Below are 6,546 nucleotides of genomic sequence, written 5' to 3'. Positions count from 1 at the left end.
TCCCGTACCAGCTGCTTCATAAAGCAGTCCTTGATTTCGTTAAGGAATTTTACCGCTGTAACATGACCTGATGTTACATTTACCCAGTCAATATCAGTAAGAATTCAAAATAACATTAGTAAAAAGCAAATTATAAGAAAATATTTAAAAAATGTTAAGAACTTTACATAATTAAAGATAAAAAAGGTTTGTCTCAGTAGTCTAGACCAACAATGAAAAGTGGTACATGAACATAAATTTTATATATATATAAATTTACATAACACTAGTAAAAAAAAGAGTAAAAAAGGCCCGTTTCTGACACAAATGAAACGGGCGCTAGCAAGGTTTTCCTCGGAGTGTGTATGTTTGAGAGAGGCTGTGTATGTGAGAGAGAGTGAATGTGCGAGTGTGTGTGTGTGTGTGAGAGAGTCTGGGTGCGAGTGTGTGTGAGAATGAGTGTGTGCAAGTGCGTATGTGAGAGACAGTGTGAGAGTGTGTTTCACACAGATACAGTGTGTGCGCGCGAGAGTGTGTGTGTGAGACACAGACTCTCTGTGAGACTGAGTGCATGAGACCAAGAGAGTGTGTGTGTGACTGTGTGACACATAGAGAGTGAATGTGATACAGTGTGCATAGAGTGTGTGAGAGTGAGCGAGAGAAAGACATTGACTGTGAGACAGAGAGTGTGTGTGTGGCAGATATACCTCCCCCCCCCCTCTCTGGTGTCTGAGCGTTACTGTGCAGGACGCTGAGCTCTGGCTGTGCTTCAAGGAACTGACCAATCCTACTTAATAGAATGCACCTCCAACATTCTGAAGCTGAGAGACCTCGTGTGGTTGGTCACTTCTGCTTGTGACGAACCCGGAAGTACGTGATGTCAATTCAGGAGATGGATACAGAGAGCAGGAATGCCTCAGCCATGCAGTCAGCTTCAGAATGTTGGAGGTGCGTTTTATTATATAGGATATGAATAGTCTCAATTCTTTACTGTCCAAACAATGAAAAGTATATTTATACATACAGGGAGGAAAACAGAGGAAAAAACAAGGTCACAAGAATATCATGGACTCATGGGCAAACGCATTTCAACTAAAACTCAACACAGAAAAAACATACTGTCTCATCCTCTCATCCCAATACAATACAAACAAACCCACAAACAAACACTCCAGATTATACCCTCCCTATCTCAGATAACCTGAAAATTCTTGGTGTTACAATCAACCGTAACCTCACACTAGAGAACCAAATGAAATCTACAACAAAGAAAATGTTCCACTCAACGTGGAAACAAACATGTGAAACCATTCTTTCCGAGGGAAACATTCTGCAACTTGATACAATCAATGGTACTAAGCCATCTAGACTACTGCAACGAAATTTATGCGGGATGCAAAGAACAAATTATAAAGAAACTTCAGACAGCTCAAAACACGGCAGCCAGGCTTATATTTGGAAAAACGCGATTCAAAAGCGGCAAACCCCTCTGTGAAAAACTGCACTGGCTCCCAATCGAAGAACGTATAGCTTTCAAAATCTGCACCCTGGTTCATAAAATTATCTACGGCGAAGCCCCGGGATACATGACAGACCTCATAGACCTACCAACCAGAAACACAACAGGATGAACATATCTAAATCTCCACTACCCAAGCTGCAAAGGACTCAAATACAAATCAACCTATGCATCCAGCTTTTCCTACATAAGCACACAACTATGGAACGTATTACCAAAAGCAGTGAAAACAACTTATGATCACCTAAACTTCCGGAAATCATTAAAAACTAACCTGTTCAAAAACGTATTCCCTACCGACCCAACTTAAATGCCTGTACCCTGCAACACAATGAAACCAAAGCTCGTAATGGGCATAGAATAACTCTTTCTCTCTGCGATTCCCTAATGTGTCTGTACATACGAACCTTATTCTACCACAACATTACTGTATTTGTTCATACCAGAATTGGCGAATGCCTTTACAGTACTATGTAACATTGAGCCTGCAAATAGGTGGGAAAATGTGGGATACAAATGTAACAAATAAATATATATACAGACACACGTACACTATATTTTATGTTCATGTACCACTTTCATTGTTGGTCTAGACTACTGTGTCAAAGTTTTTTTTTAACCTTTTTTATTTTTAATTATGCTTTTAACTCCTGCGGCAAATCGTATGCCAGCTTGGAGCTGACATTAGGGTCTGCCAGGGCATTGGGGAAGAATGAGTAGACCCTGTTCAGCATGCATTGGCATGCTTCCAGGCCCCCCTACATCCGCAATCACAAGGGCCTGGAGGTCGAGTGGACCTCCAGAACCCACCCCCCCCCCCCCACAACTACAGAACAACTCCAGTCTCAAACAGGAGGAGGGACTAGGGCTCCCTGCTTCCTCCTGCACGTGCAGCCTCAAAATGGCGGCACCCTGTCCAGTGCATCCTGGCATGCATGCCCAGCCTGGCAAGGGTCCCACTGGATCACCAGGGTTCTGTATTCACAGTTGGGTGGGTGGGGGGGGGGGGGGGGGGGAATGGGCTTGGAGGTCCACCAGACCACCAGGGCTTTGGGTTGACAGGTCCAGGCTTTTTTTTGTTTGTTTTTTGTTTTGACAGCCCGGACCTGTCAAACCTCTTCTATGGGAGCATTGTGCCTTGAGTGCATGCCGAGGCACAATTCTCCAGCATAAGTCCTCTTATGATCAACATTAATAATGCGCATAAATTTGCATGTTGTTAGTGTTGATCATTGGGGAGTTAATTCCCCGTGCTGTTCTGGAAGTATTTTCCCCACACTATTCTGAACAGCACTGGGAGCTAATCATCAGCACCTAAAAGTTTTGGCAGAGGACTGAGAAAAACTATAACACAGAACTAGAATAAAATATGAATAAAAACTAGAACTTATTTTTTTCCCAAACTAAAATATCACTGGGTCCCACCATTGTGTCAACGGTTGGATGTCTGCAGGTCAACCCACAGCATTTTCTATATAATATGCTATATAACTCCCTTCACATCATACAAACCCTTATTCCATGTCCCATAGCAATATACACTAGTTATAAACTTTCGTACAGCTCTGGTTTTGACACAAGAGAGGTTCACAAGTTTGCAAACTTTATTATTGCTGAAAACGTTCTGTGAATATGAAGTACAAACATATGTGCACATATGGAATACAGTAATAGTCACTGCCACTTTGGTACACCAAGACCTAGTTTATAATCTAATGTCTCAGCACATGTAACAACTTATCAGTAATCCTGCAAAATATACACTATCTATATATGAAACATTACATGGTTTGTTCTAAGTTCTTATTTTTTATTTTACTTAACAGTTTCTCTTTTTAAGCCAATCTGAGTGGGGAGGGAACGTTTGGTCATCTCAGTTGCTCTATTCTGCCCACTCACAGCTTTGCTCCTTGGCTCCCCTGGTAGGATGCATGAGTCTCTGGTCAGAGATAGAAATATAGCAGCCCCCTGGTCAAGTAGCTGAAGACAGCCATCCTATGACAGTAGTTCAGGAGGATTTTAGCTCTGTCCTGCAGAGACTAGCTCTAGCCTACATTATTATTTTTGCACACTGAATTTTGGAGCAGACCCCAGAATGGAAGAGCCAGCTTTTATAGCACACAAATAAACTAGAAATTGAGTCAGGTCTGACTCTGGACAAAATAAAAGACTACATACCAGGCTATGCAGCAGGTACCAAAGCCTTATGTTTAAATGACTTTATACACATTAACTTAGCCTTGATACCACTAAGCACTCTACTCCTACCAATACAGGTTCAAATAAATGGCACAATTTTTTTCACAAGATTACAGCAAACCACTTCAACAGGAATTGCAACTTCCCTGGTACTATTATAAAAAATACATTTCCATCTGACCAAAGGTTAAGCAGGTACCAAGTAGCACATTTTCCTCACAAACTTATTTTAGGATGATGATAAACCTGAGATGAGAAACATCAACCTTCATGTTTGAAATATTAAATAAAGGCATAGTTTTATTCACAGTGTCCTTTCTTGTTCTCACAGCATTGGAAAGTTGAACAGCAACAAAATACGTCCTAATCACTATAACAAAGTGTTGGGTAATACAGTTTCACAGGCAGTAGGTAGCTGAATCATTTGGCATATTGTCAGATCAACATTACCATGTAAATCCATGTCACCAAAAACAGGCTAACCTGATTTGATTTTATGTGGAGATGCAATGAGGTCTGCCACCTCATGAAAATGATTAGAGTAAGAAAAACAAAATAATAACAATTTAACTTCATGAACACATTTTACTGTTGTCACTTTGTGAATGGCTGTATTTACTATGCTGAGGCTCACCCCCTTCCTGCACTCAAGTCTCAAGTAAAGACCTGCACAGGAATGGGGTTCGCGGGAATCCCGCAGCACCCACAGGGTTCCCATAGGAATGGAATCAGTTCTGCGTGGTTCCCGTGGGGACGGAAGCAGTTCCTGTGGAGTTCCTGGGGGGTTCCTATGGGAACTGAAACAATTCCTGCAGGGTTCCCATGGAAGTGTAAGTTGCACCTGCACCAGCCTTTCACCTCTCAAGTACCAAGTTCTTTTAGTGCTGTCGCCTTCTCCTTGCTTTAACAGCACAGATGCAGAAAGTCTTCCATTAAGGAGGTGGTAGAGACAAAAATGATGACAGAATTCAAAAAGGCATGGGATGAACACAGAGGATCTATAATTAGAAAATGGAAGTTATAAAAAACCTAAACTTAAATGGCTGCATGTGTGTGGATGTGTCGAGTGACGCTTAGATGGCTACTCCGGCTGTGATGAACTAGGGCCGATACCGGGCAGACTTGTATGGTCTGTGACTCATATATGGCAATCTGGTTTAGGATGGGCTGGAAAGGGCTTTGACAGCAACTTCAGTGGCTGGAACATTAGGATACTGCTGGACAGACTTTATGGACTGTGTCCCACAAATGAGAAGACTAAAAACCTGGAGTGGGCTCCATCAGTTGGAACATAAGGATAGGGCAAAGGGACTTCTATAATTTATGTCCCAGAAACGCAAAAGAAAGATCATAATCAAGTATATAATATGACATTCATTGTTCATTTAATCATAAATTGATAATGAGCATGACTACTGGGCAGACTGCCTGGACCATTCACTTACAATGTTCTATTAATCCTCTCGGCTCTCGGGCTGATGCACAGATCTCAGCTCTGAAACAGGCACGAGCATCAGATGTCACCTGACCTACTGGCACGTGCATGTGGTGACCTCTCAGCACACAGTGCCAGTGAATCAGAGACAAGTCTTACATGTGTGTACTAGAATGTTCCAACTTCTGTTCCTTCCTTGCCTGCAGTGCTGTGGCTCGAACCCAGAGAGAGACCAAGAGAGCCAACCGGAATTTTTCTTTTATGTACCATTACATTCTTGCGCAACTGGATAGAGACAGGTTAAACTCTTGTAAGAATGGGTAAGATTTCTATCCCAGTGCAACTCTCTAGTCTCAAGCAGTGTAGCCTAACAAAAGACTAAGCTCCCTGCAGTGGACATAAGCCATACTGCTCATGATGTGTTTACCGACATGAAATTATTACTATGGTCTTGTTTTTTTCTAAATTTATGACAGATGGCAACCATGGATACAGCTCTGATTTCCTTAAGTATGAGGGACTGGGGAAAAAGGACTAGGCCAAGATCAACTGTAGCAAACATGGGATTTTGAGCTACAAGTTGAGAACACTCCCTTCTTAACTTTTTGGCCAAGAGTGACTATAGGGATTTAACATGCTGCTACCTGATCCCGTTAGGGATTTGCTGACCCAATGACCAAACCTGTGAGAAGGGCAGAAACAAAACTGTCAAATGTAAATTTGTGCAGGCAAAAAAAAAAAAAAAGAGAAGTTGAAAAATATCTGAAACTAGCTGTACTAGTAAGTGATCTTATGGGAGGAACTAGTCTCAGGTAGGAAAGTAATAGAGAATTTGTAAAAGCAGCATACTCTAAGGGCCTCCCTCTGGCAAGCTTGGGACTTAGAAGATCAAACAATGTAATAATTGCTCTCATTATTGTTCTACTGAAGTACAGATAGCACTAGGTACCATCTTCTTAGACAACCTGAGTAAATAAAATGGATAAAACTGGTACAAAGGTTTGAATAAAAGTTCAAAAAATATATTATATACGTCCTCTTGAATAGATATTTTTCTTCTGTTTCAGTAATTTAACCTTCATAGAATCATCAAATCTGTAACTAGTTGGTCACATGCTCTAACAAAGCGAATGCTACATACCTGTAGAAGGTATTCTCCGAGGACAGCAGGCTGATTGTTCTCACTGATGGGTGACGTCCACGGCAGCCCCTCCAATCGGAAACTTCTCTAGCAAAGTCCTTTGCTAGTCCTCGCGCGCATGCGCGGCCGTCTTCCCGCCCGAAACCGGCTCGAGCCGGCCAGTCCAGTATGTAGCAAGACAATACACTTCAAGGGAAGACACAACTCCAACGGGGAGGCGGGCGGGTTTGTGAGAACAATCAGCCTGCTGTCCTCGGAGAATACCTTCTACAG

Source organism: Microcaecilia unicolor, chromosome 1 (genome assembly GCF_901765095.1).
Source record: "Microcaecilia unicolor chromosome 1, aMicUni1.1, whole genome shotgun sequence".
Taxonomy (NCBI): domain Eukaryota; kingdom Metazoa; phylum Chordata; class Amphibia; order Gymnophiona; family Siphonopidae; genus Microcaecilia; species Microcaecilia unicolor.
This window is presented reverse-complemented; position numbering follows the sequence as displayed.